Source organism: Gorilla gorilla, chromosome 17, assembly GCF_029281585.2.
Source record: "Gorilla gorilla gorilla isolate KB3781 chromosome 17, NHGRI_mGorGor1-v2.1_pri, whole genome shotgun sequence".
Lineage (NCBI taxonomy): Eukaryota > Metazoa > Chordata > Mammalia > Primates > Hominidae > Gorilla > Gorilla gorilla.
Window position 1 is genome coordinate 3417452 of NC_073241.2, and position 14100 is coordinate 3431551.

Below are 14100 nucleotides of genomic sequence, written 5' to 3' on the forward strand. Positions count from 1 at the left end.
TCCATTTCATTTTATTCCATTACATTCCATTCCATTCTATTCCATTGAATTCCATTCCATTCCATTCCATTCCATTCCATTCCATTCCATTCCATTCCATTCCGTTCTACTCGGGTTGATTCCACTCCATTCCATTCCATTCCATTCCATTCCATTCCACTCCGGTAGATCATTCCATTCCATTCCATTCCATTCCATTCCATTCCATTCCGTTCCATTCCATTCCGTTCCATTCCGTTCCATTCCACTCGGGCTCATTCCATTCCATTCCATTCAATTCCATTCCATTCCATTCCATTGCATTCCATTCCATTCCATTCCATTCCGTTCTACTCGGTTTGATTTCCATTCCATTCCATTCCATTCCATTCCATTCCATTCCATTCCATTCCATTCCATTCCATTCCATTCCATTCCTTTCCATTTACTCCATTCCGTTCTACTCGGGTTGATTCCATTGAGTTTGGTTCCGTTCCGTTCCGTCCCGTCCCGTCCCGTCCCGTCCCGTCCCGTGCCGTTTTACTCAGGTTGATTCCTTTCCATTCCGTTCCGCTCGTTTTCGTTGCGTTCCATTCCGTTCCACGCGGGTTGGTTCAATTCCATTCTATTCTATTCTATTCCTTTCCATTCCATTCCATTCCATTCCATTCTACTCGGGTTGATTCCATGCCATTCCGTTCCGTTCCATTCCGTCCCATCCCGAACCGTCCCATCACGTCCCGTCCCGTCCCATCCCGTTCCGTTCCACATGGGTTGATTCAATTCCTTTCGGTTACATTGAATTCCATTCCATTCCATTCTACTCGGATTGATTCCATTCCATTCCATTCCATTCCATTCCATTCCATTCCATTCCATTCCTTTCCATTCCAATCCATTCCATGCTACTCGGGTTGATTCCATTCCATTCCATTCCATTCCATTCCATTCCATTCCATTCCATTCCATTCCATTCCATTCCATTCCATTCCATTCCATTCCATTCCATTCCATTCCATTCCATTCCATTCCATTCTATTCCATTCCATTCCATTCCGTTCTACTCGGGTTGATTCCATTCTATTCCATTCCATTCCGTTCGATTCCATTTGATTCCATTCGATTCCATTCCATTCCATTCCATTCCCTTCCAGTCCATTCTATTCCATTGAATTCCATTCCATTCCATTCCATTCCATTCCATTCCGTTCTACTCTGATTGATTCCATTAAATTCCATTCCATTCCATTCCGTTCTACTCTGATTGATTCCATTAAATTCCATTCCATTCCATTCCATTCGATTCCATTCCATTCCATTCCATTCCATTCCATTGCATTCCATTCCATTCCAATACATTCCATTCTACTCTGGTTGATTCCATTCCATTCCATTCCATTCCCCTCCATTCGTCTCCATTCGATTCCATTCGATTCCATTCCATTCCATTCCATGGAATTCCATTCCATTCCACTCCATTCCATTCCATTCCATTCCATTCCATTCCATTCCATTCCATTCCATTCCATTCCATTCCGTTCTACTCGGGTTGATTCCATTCCATTCCATTCCATTCCATTCCATTCCATTCCATTCCACTCCATTCCATTCGATTCCATTCGATTCCATTCCATTCCATTCCATTCCATTCCAATCCATTCCATTCTACTCGGGTTGATTCCATTCCATTCCATTCCATTCCATTCCATTCCATTCCATTCCATTCCATTCCATTCCATTCCATAGCATTCCATTCGATTCCATTAGATTCCATTCCATTCCATTCCATTCCATTCCAATCCATTCCATTCCGTTCTACTCGGGTTGATTCCATTCTATTCCATTCCATTCCATTCGATTCCATTCGATATCATTCGATTCCATTCCATCCCATTCCATTCCATTCCATTCCGTTCTACTCGGGTTGATTCCATTCCATTCCATTCCATTCCATTCCATTGCGTTCCATTCGATTCGATTCCATTCCATTCCATTCCATTCCATTCCAATCCATTCCATTCTACTTGGGTTGATTCCATTCCATTCCATTCCATTCCATTCGATTCCATTCCATTCCATTCCATTCCATTCCATTCCATTCCATTCCATTCCATTCCATTCCATTCCATTCCATTCCATTCGATTCCATTCTGTTCTACTCGGGTTGATTCCACTCCATTCCATTCCATTCCATTCCAATCTATTCCATTCCATTCCATTCTATTCCATTCGTTTCCATTCCATTCCATTTCATTTTATTCCATTACATTCCATTCCATTCTATTCCATTGAATTCCATTCCATTCCATTCCATTCCATTCCATTCCATTCCGCTCTACTCGGGTTGATTCCACTCCATTCCATTCCATTCCATTCCATTCCATTCCACTCGGGTTGAGCATTCCATTCCATTCCATTCCATTGCATTCCATTCCATTCCATTCCATTCCTTTCCATTTACTCCATTCCGTTCTACTCGGGTTGATTCCATTGAGTTTGGTTCCGTTCCGTTCCATCCCGTCCCGTCCCGTCCCGTCCCGTCCCGTGCCGTTTTACTCAGGTTGATTCCTTTCCATTCCGTTCCGCTCGTTTTCGTTGCGTTCCATTCCGTTCCACGCGGGTTGGTTCAATTCCATTCTATTCTATTCTATTCCTTTCCATTCCATTCCATTCCATTCCATTCCATTCTACTCGGGTTGATTCCATGCCATTCCGTTCCGTTCCATTCCGTCCCATCCCGAACCGTCCCATCACGTCCCGTCCCGTCCCATCCCGTTCCGTTCCACATGGGTTGATTCAATTCCTTTCGGTTACATTGAATTCCATTCCATTCCATTCTACTCGGATTGATTCCATTCCATTCCATTCCACTCCATTCCATTCCATTCCATTCCATTCCATTCCTTTCCATTCCAATCCATTCCATGCTACTCGGGTTGATTCCATTCCATTCCATTCCATTCCATTCCATTCCATTCCATTCCATTCCATTCCATTCCATTCCATTCCATTTCATTCCATTCCATTCCATTTCATTCCATTCCATTCCATTCCATTCCATTCCATTCCATTCCATTCCATTCCATTCCATTAGATTCCATTCCATTCCATTCCATTCCATTCCATTCCGTTCTACTCGGGTTGATTCCATTCCATTCCATTCCATTCCGTTCTACTCGGATTGATTCCATTCCATTCCATTCCATTCCATTCCATTCCATTCCATTCCATTCCATTCCATTGCGTTCCATTCGATTCGATTCCATTCCATTCCTTTCCATTCCATTCCAATCCATTCCATTCTACTTGGGTTGATTCCATTCCATTCCATTCCATTCCATTCGATTCCATTCAATTCCATTCCATTCCATTCCATTCCATTCCATTCCATTCCATTCCATTCCGTTCTACTCGGGTTGATTCCATTCCATTCCATTCCATTCCATTCCATTCCATTCCATTCCACTCCATTCCATTCGATTCCATTCGATTCCATTCCATTCCATTCCATTCCATTCCAATCCATTCCATTCTACTCGGGTTGATTCCATTCCATTCCATTCCATTCCATTCCATTCCATTCCATTCCATTCCTTTCCATTCCAATCCATTCCATGCTACTCGGGTTGATTCCATTCCATTCCATTCCATTCCATTCCATTCCATTCCATTCCATTCCATTTCATTCCATTCCATTCCATTCCATTCCATTCCATTCCATTCCATTCCATTCCATTCCATTCCATTCCATTCCATTCTATTCCATTCCATTCCATTCCGTTCTACTCGGGTTGATTCCATTCTATTCCATTCCATTCCGTTCGATTCCATTTGATTCCATTCGATTCCATTCCATTCCATTCCATTCCCTTCCAGTCCATTCTATTCCATTGAATTCCATTCCATTCCATTCCATTCCATTCCATTCCGTTCTACTCTGATTGATTCCATTAAATTCCATTCCATTCCATTCCGTTCTACTCTGATTGATTCCATTAAATTCCATTCCATTCCATTCCATTCGATTCCATTCCATTCCATTCCATTCCATTCCATTGCATTCCATTCCATTCCAATACATTCCATTCTACTCTGGTTGATTCCATTCCATTCCATTCCATTCCCCTCCATTCGTCTCCATTCGATTCCATTCGATTCCATTCCATTCCATTCCATGGAATTCCATTCCATTCCACTCCATTCCATTCCATTCCATTCCATTCCATTCCATTCCATTCCATTCCATTCCATTCCATTCCGTTCTACTCGGGTTGATTCCATTCCATTCCATTCCATTCCATTCCATTCCATTCCATTCCACTCCATTCCATTCGATTCCATTCGATTCCATTCCATTCCATTCCATTCCATTCCAATCCATTCCATTCTACTCGGGTTGATTCCATTCCATTCCATTCCATTCCATTCCATTCCATTCCATTCCATTCCATTCCATTCCATTCCATAGCATTCCATTCGATTCCATTAGATTCCATTCCATTCCATTCCATTCCATTCCAATCCATTCCATTCCGTTCTACTCGGGTTGATTCCATTCTATTCCATTCCATTCCATTCGATTCCATTCGATATCATTCGATTCCATTCCATCCCATTCCATTCCATTCCATTCCGTTCTACTCGGGTTGATTCCATTCCATTCCATTCCATTCCATTCCATTGCGTTCCATTCGATTCGATTCCATTCCATTCCATTCCATTCCATTCCAATCCATTCCATTCTACTTGGGTTGATTCCATTCCATTCCATTCCATTCCATTCGATTCCATTCCATTCCATTCCATTCCATTCCATTCCATTCCATTCCATTCCATTCCATTCCATTCCATTCCATTCGATTCCATTCTGTTCTACTCGGGTTGATTCCACTCCATTCCATTCCATTCCATTCCAATCTATTCCATTCCATTCCATTCTATTCCATTCGTTTCCATTCCATTCCATTTCATTTTATTCCATTACATTCCATTCCATTCTATTCCATTGAATTCCATTCCATTCCATTCCATTCCATTCCATTCCATTCCGCTCTACTCGGGTTGATTCCACTCCATTCCATTCCATTCCATTCCATTCCATTCCACTCGGGTTGAGCATTCCATTCCATTCCATTCCATTGCATTCCATTCCATTCCATTCCATTCCTTTCCATTTACTCCATTCCGTTCTACTCGGGTTGATTCCATTGAGTTTGGTTCCGTTCCGTTCCATCCCGTCCCGTCCCGTCCCGTCCCGTCCCGTGCCGTTTTACTCAGGTTGATTCCTTTCCATTCCGTTCCGCTCGTTTTCGTTGCGTTCCATTCCGTTCCACGCGGGTTGGTTCAATTCCATTCTATTCTATTCTATTCCTTTCCATTCCATTCCATTCCATTCCATTCCATTCTACTCGGGTTGATTCCATGCCATTCCGTTCCGTTCCATTCCGTCCCATCCCGAACCGTCCCATCACGTCCCGTCCCGTCCCATCCCGTTCCGTTCCACATGGGTTGATTCAATTCCTTTCGGTTACATTGAATTCCATTCCATTCCATTCTACTCGGATTGATTCCATTCCATTCCATTCCACTCCATTCCATTCCATTCCATTCCATTCCATTCCTTTCCATTCCAATCCATTCCATGCTACTCGGGTTGATTCCATTCCATTCCATTCCATTCCATTCCATTCCATTCCATTCCATTCCATTCCATTCCATTCCATTCCATTTCATTCCATTCCATTCCATTTCATTCCATTCCATTCCATTCCATTCCATTCCATTCCATTCCATTCCATTCCATTCCATTAGATTCCATTCCATTCCATTCCATTCCATTCCATTCCGTTCTACTCGGGTTGATTCCATTCCATTCCATTCCATTCCGTTCTACTCGGATTGATTCCATTCCATTCCATTCCATTCCATTCCATTCCATTCCATTCCATTCCATTCCATTGCGTTCCATTCGATTCGATTCCATTCCATTCCTTTCCATTCCATTCCAATCCATTCCATTCTACTTGGGTTGATTCCATTCCATTCCATTCCATTCCATTCGATTCCATTCAATTCCATTCCATTCCATTCCATTCCATTCCATTCCATTCCATTCCATTCCATTCCACTCGATTCCATTCCATTCCATTCCATTCCATTCCAATCCATTCCATTCTACTCGGGTGGATTCCATTCCATTCCATTCCTTTCCATTCCATTCCATTCCATTCCATTACATTCCATTCGGTTCCATTCCATTCCATTCCATTCCATTCCATTCCATTCCATTCCATTCCATTCCATTCCATTCCGTTCTAATCGGGTTGATTCCATTCTATTCCATTCCATTCCATTCCATTCCATTCCATTCCATTCCATTCCATTCCATTCCATTCCATTCCATTCTATTCCATTCCATTCTACTCCATTGAATTCCATTCCATTCCATTCTATTCCATTCCATTCCATTCCGTTCCATTCCATTTAGTTCTACTCGGGTTGATTCCATTCCATTCCATTCCATTCCTTTCCATTCCATTCCAATCCATTCCATTCCATTACTTTCCATTCCATTCCATTCCAATCCATTCCATTCTACTCGGGTTGATTCAATTCCATTCCATTCCATTCCATTCCATTCCATTCCATTCCATTCCATTCCATTCCTTTCGATTCCATTCCATTCCATTCCATTCCATTCCATTCCATTCCATTCCATTCCATTCCATTCCATTTCATTCCGTTCTACTCGGGTTGATTCCATTCCATTCCATTCCATTCCATTCCATTCCATTCCATTCCATTCCATTCCTTTCCATTCCAACCCATTCCGTTCTACTCGGGTTGATTCCATTCCATTCCATGGAATTCCATTCCATTCCATTCCATTCCATTCCATTCCATTCGATTCCATTCCATTCCATTCCATTCCAAACCATTCCATTCTACTCGGGTTCATCATTCCATTCCATTCCATTCCATTCCATTCCACTCGGGTTCATTCCATTCCATTCCATTCCATTCCATTCCATTCCACTCGGGTGCATTCCATTCCATTCCATTCCATTCCATTCCATTCCATTCCATTCCATTCCGTTCTGCTCAGGTTGATTTCCATTCCATTCCATTCCATTCCATTCCATTCCATTCCATTCCATTCCATTCCATTCCATTCCATTCCATTCCATTCCTTTCCATTCCATTCCATTCCGTTCTACTCGGCTTGAATCCATTGAGTTCCGTTCCGTTCCATTCCGTCCCGACACGTCCCGTCCCGTCCCGTCCCGTCCCGTCCCGTCCCGTGCCGTTTTACTCGGGTTGATTCCTTTCCATTCCGTTCCGCTCGTTTCCGTTACGTTCCATTCCGTTCCACGCGGGTTGGTTCAATTCCATTCTATTCTATTCTATTCCTTTCCCTTCCATTCCATTCCATTCCATTCCATTCTACTCGGGTTGATTCTATGCCATTCCGTTCCGCTCCATTCCGTTCCACGCTGGTTGGTTCAATTCCATTCTATTCTATTCTATTCCTTTCCCTTCCATTCCATTCCATTCCATTCCATTCTACTCGGGTTGATTCTATGCCATTCCGTTCCGCTCCATTCCGTTCCACGCTGGTTGGTTCAATTCCATTCTATTCTATTCTATTCCTTTCCCTTCCATTCCATTCCATTCCATTCCATTCTACTCGGGTTGATTCCATGCCATTCCGTTCCGTTCCATTCCGTCCCATCCCGACCCGTCCCATCCCGTCCCGTCCCGTCCCATCCCGTTCCGTTCCACAAGGGTTGATTCAATTCCTTTCGGTTACATTGAATTCCATTCCATTCCATTCTACTCGGATTGATTCCATTCCATTCCATTCCATTCCATTCCATTCCATTCCATTCCATTCCATTCCATTCCATTGCGTTCCATTCGATTCGATTCCATTCCATTCCATTCCATTCCATTCCAATCCATTCCATTCTACTTGGGTTGATTCCATTCCATTCCATTCCATTCCATTCGATTCCATTCCATTCGATTCCATTCCATTCCATTCCATTCCATTCCATTCCATTCCATTCCATTCCATTCCATTCCATTCGATTCCATTCTGTTCTACTCGGGTTGATTCCACTCCATTCCATTCCATTCCATTCCAATCTATTCCATTCCATTCCATTCTATTCCATTCGTTTCCATTCCATTCCATTTCATTTTATTCCATTACATTCCATTCCATTCTATTCCATTGAATTCCATTCCATTCCATTCCATTCCATTCCATTCCATTCCATTCCATTCCATTCCATTCCGTTCTACTCGGGTTGATTCCACTCCATTCCATTCCATTCCATTCCATTCCATTCCACTCCGGTTGATCATTCCATTCCATTCCATTCCATTCCATTCCATTCCATTCCATTCCATTCCATTCCATTCCGTTCCATTCCGTTCCATTCCACTCGGGCTCATTCCATTCCATTCCATTCAATTCCATTCCATTCCATTCCATTGCATTCCATTCCATTCCATTCCATTCCGTTCTACTCGGTTTGATTTCCATTCCATTCCATTCCATTCCATTCCATTCCATTCCATTCCATTCCATTCCATTCCATTCCATTCCATTCCTTTCCATTTACTCCATTCCGTTCTACTCGGGTTGATTCCATTGAGTTTGGTTCCGTTCCGTTCCGTCCCGTCCCGTCCCGTCCCGTGCCGTTTTACTCAGGTTGATTCCTTTCCATTCCGTTCCGCTCGTTTTCGTTGCGTTCCATTCCGTTCCACGCGGGTTGGTTCAATTCCATTCTATTCTATTCTATTCCTTTCCATTCCATTCCATTCCATTCCATTCCATTCTACTCGGGTTGATTTTTTGCCATTCCGTTCCGTTCCATTCCGTCCCATCCCGAACCGTCCCATCACGTCCCGTCCCGTCCCATCCCGTTCCGTTCCACATGGGTTGATTCAATTCCTTTCGGTTACATTGAATTCCATTCCATTCCATTCTACTCGGATTGATTCCATTCCATTCCATTCCATTCCATTCCATTCCATTCCATTCCATTCCATTCCATTCCATTCCATTCCATTCCTTTCCATTCCAATCCATTCCATGCTACTCGGGTTGATTCCATTCCATTCCATTCCATTCCATTCCATTCCATTCCATTCCATTCCATTTCATTCCATTCCATTCCATTCCATTCCATTCCATTCCATTCCATTCCATTCCGTTCTACTCGGGTTGATCCATTCTATTCCATTCCATTCCGTTCGATTCCATTTGATTCCATTCGATTCCATTCCATTCCATTCCATTCCCTTCCAGTCCATTCTATTCCATTGAATTCCATTCCATTCCATTCCATTCCATTCCATTCCGTTCTACTCTGATTGATTCCATTAAATTCCATTCCATTCCATTCCGTTCTACTCTGATTGATTCCATTAAATTCCATTCCATTCCATTCCATTCGATTCCATTCCATTCCATTCCATTCCATTCCATTGCACTCCATTCCATTCCAATACATTCCATTCTACTCTGGTTGATTCCATTCCATTCCATTCCATTCCCTTCCATTCGTCTCCATTCGATTCCATTCGATTCCATTCCATTCCATTCCATGGAATTCCATTCCATTCCACTCCATTCCATTCCATTCCATTCCATTCCATTCCATTCCATTCCATTCCATTCCGTTCTACTCGGGTTGATTCCATTCCATTCCATTCCATTCCATTCCATTCCATTCCATTCCACTCCATTCCATTCGATTCCATTCGATTCCATTCCATTCCATTCCATTCCATTCCATTCCAATCCATTCCATTCTACTCGGGTTGATTCCATTCCATTCCATTCCATTCCATTCCATTCCATTCCATTCCATTCCATTCCATTCCATAGCATTCCATTAGATTCCATTAGATTCCATTCCATTCCATTCCATTCCATTCCAATCCATTCCATTCCGTTCTACTAGGGTTGATTCCATTCTATTCCATTCCATTCCATTCGATTCCATTCGATATCATTCGATTCCATTCCATCCCATTCCATTCCATTCCATTCCGTTCTACTCGGGTTGATTCCATTCCATTTCATTCCATTCCATTCCATTCCATTTCTTTCGATTCCATTCGTTTCCATTCCATTCCATTCCATTCCAATCCATTCCATTCTACTCGGGTTGATTCCATTCCATTCCATTCCATTCCATTCCATTCCATTCCATTCCATTCCATTCCATTCCATTCCATTCCACTCGATTCCATTCCATTCCTTTCCATTCCATTCCAATCCATTCCATTCTACTCGGGTGGATTCCATTCCATTCCATTCCATTCCATTCCATTCCATTCCATTCCATTCCATTCCATTCCATTCCATTCCATTCCATTCCATTCCATTCCATTCCGTTCTAGTCGGGTTGATTCCATTCTATTCCATTCCATTCCATTCCATTCCATTCCATTCCATTCCATTCCATTCCATTCCATTCCATTCCATTCTATTCCATTCCATTCTACTCCATTGAATTCCATTCCATTCCATTCAATTCCATTCCATTCCATTCCTTTCCATTCCATTTAGTTCTACTCGGGTTGATTCCATTCCATTCCATTCCATTCCATTCCATTCCATTCCATTCCATTCCATTCCATTCCATTCCATTACTTTCCATTCCATTCCATTCCAATCCATTCCATTCTACTCGGGTTGACTCCATTCCATTCCATTCCATTCCATTCCATTCCATTCCATTCCATTATATTCCATTCTATTCCATTCGATTCCGTTCGATTCCATTCCATTCCATTCCATTCCATTCCATTCCATTCCATTCCATTCCATTCCATTCCATTCCATTCCATTCCATTTACTCCATTCCGTTCTACTCGGGTTGATTCCATTGAGTTTGGTTCCGTCCCGTCCCGTCCCGTCCTGTCCCGTCCCGTGCCGTTTTACTCAGGTTGATTCCTTTCCATTCCGTTCCGCTCGTTTCCTTTAGTTTCCATTCCGTTCCAAGCGGGTTGGTTCAATTCCATTCTATTCTATTCTATTCCTTTCCCTTCCATTCCATTCCATTCCATTCCATTCTACTCGGGTTGATTCCATGCCATTCCGTTCCGTTCCATTCCGTCCCATCCCGATCCGTCCCATCCCGTCCTGTCCCGTCCCATCCCGTTCCATTCCACATGGGTTGATTCAATTCCTTTCGGTTAGATTGAACTCCATTCCATTCCATTCTACTCGGATTGACTCCATTCCATTCCATTCCGTTCCATTCCATTCCATTCCATTCCATTCCATTCCAATCCATTCCATTCTACTCGGGTTGATTCCATTCTATTCCATTCCATTCCATTCCATTCCATTCCATTCCATTCCATTCCATTCCATTCCATTCCATTTCATTCCATTCCATTCCATTCCATTCCATTCCATTCCATTCCATTCCATTCCTTTCGATTCCATTCCATTCCATTCCATTCCATTCCATTCCATTCCATTCCATTCCATTCCGTTCTACTCGGGTTGATTCCATTCTATTCCTTTCCATTCCGTTCGATTCCATTTGATTCCATTCGATTCCATTCCATTCCATTCCATTCCCTTCCATTCCATTCTATTCCATTGAATTCCATTCCATTCCATTCCATTCCATTCCATTCCATTCCATTCCATTCCATTCCGTTCTACTCTGATTGATTCCATTCCATTCCATTCCATTCCATTCCATTCCATTCCATTCCATTCCATTCCAATACATTCCATTCTACTCTGGTTGATTCCATTCCATTCCATTCCATTCCATTCCATTCGTCTGCATTCGATTCCATTCCATTCCATTCCATTCTATTCCATTGAATTCCATTGAATTCCATTCCATTCCATTCCATTCCATTCCATTCGATTCCATTCCATTCCATTCCATTCCATTCGATTCCATTCCATTCCATTCCATTCCATTCCATTCCATTCCATTCCATTCCATTCCATTCCATTCCATTCCATTCCATTCCATTCCGTTCTACTCGGGTTGATTCCATTCTATTCCATTCCATTCCGTTCGATTCCATTTGATTCCATTCGATTCCATTCCATTCCATTCCATTCCCTTCCATTCCATTCTATTCCATTGAATTCCATTCCATTCCATTCCATTCCATTCCATTCCATTCCATTCCATTCCGTTCTACTCTGATTGATTCCATTCCATTCCATTCCATTCCATTCCATTCCATTCCATTCCATTCCATTCCATTCCATTCCATTCCATTCCAATACATTCCCTTCTACTCTGGTTGATTCCATTCCATTCCATTCCATTCCATTCCATTCGTCTCCATTCGATTCCATTCCATTCCATTCCATTCTATTCCATTGAATTCCATTGAATTCCATTCCATTCCATTACATTCCATTCCATTCCATTCCATTCCATTCCATTCCATTCCATTCCATTCCGTTCTACTCGGGTTGATTCCACTCCATTCCATTCCATTCCATTCCATTCCAATCCATTCCATTCCATTCCATTCGTCTCCATTCGATTCCATTCCATTCTATTCCATTGAATTCCATTCCATTCCATTCCATTCCATTCCATTCCATTCCATTCCATTCCATTCCATTCCATTCCATTCCATTCCATTCCATTCCATTCCGTTCTACTCGGGTTGATTCCATTCCATTCCATTCCATTCCATTCCATTCCATTCCATTCCATTCCATTCCACTCCATTCCATTCGATTCCATTCGATTCCATTCCATTCCATTCCATTCCATTCCAATCCATTCCATTCTACTCGGGTTGATTCCATTCCATTCCATTCCATTCCATCCCATTCCAATCCATTCCATTCCATTCCGTTCTACTCGGGTTGATTCCATTCCATTCCATTTCATTCCATTCCATTCCATTCCATTCCATTCGATTCCATTCGATTCCATTCCATTCCATTCCATTCCAATCCATTCCATTCTACTCGGGTTGATTCCATTCCATTCCATTCCATTCCATTCCATTCCATTCCATTCGATTCCACTCGATTCCACTCCATTCTTTCCATTCCATTCCAATCCATTCCATTCTACTCGGGTGGATTCCATTCCGTTCCATTCCATTCCATTCCATTCCATTCCATTCCATTCCACTCCATTCCATTCCATTCCATTCCATTCCATTCCATTCCATTCCATTCCATTCCATTCCATTCCATTCCATTCCGTTCTAATCGGGTTGATTCCATTCTATTCCATTCCATTCCATTCCATTCCATTCCATTCCATTCCATTCCATTCCATTCCATTCCATTCCATTCCATTCTATTCCATTCCATTCTACTCCATTGAATTCCATTCCATTCCATTCTATTCCATTCCATTCCATCCCATTCCATTCCATTTAGTTCTACTCGGGTTCATTCCATTCCATTCCATTCCATTCCATTCCATTCCATTCCATTCCATTCAATTCCATTCCATTCCGTTACTTTCCATTCCATTCCATTCCAATCCATTCCATTCTACTCGGGTTGACTCCATTCCATTCCATTCCTTTCCATTCCATTATATTCCATTCTATTCCATTCGATTCCGTTCGATTCGATTCCATTCCATTCCATTGCATTCCATTCCATTCCATTCCATTCCATTCCGTTCTACTCGGGTTGATTCCATTCCATTCCTTTCCATTCCATTCCATTCCATTCCATTCCATTCCATTCCATTCCCTTCCATTCCATTCCATTCCAATCCATTCCATTCTACTCGGGTTGATTCCATTCCATTCCATTGCACTCGACTCCATTCGATTCCATTCGATTCCACTCCATTCCATTCCGTTCCATTCCATTCCATTCCATTCCATTCTATTCCATTGAATTCCATTCCATTCCATTCCATTCCAATCCATTCCATTCCATTCCATTCCATTCCATTCCATTCCGTTCTACTCGGGTTGATTCCATTCCATTACATTCCATTACATTCCATTCCATTCCATTCCATTCCATTCCATTCCATTCCATTCCAATCCATTCCATTCTACTCGTGTTGATTCCATTCCATTCCATTCCATTCCATTCCAATCCATTCCATTCCATTCCATTCCATTCCA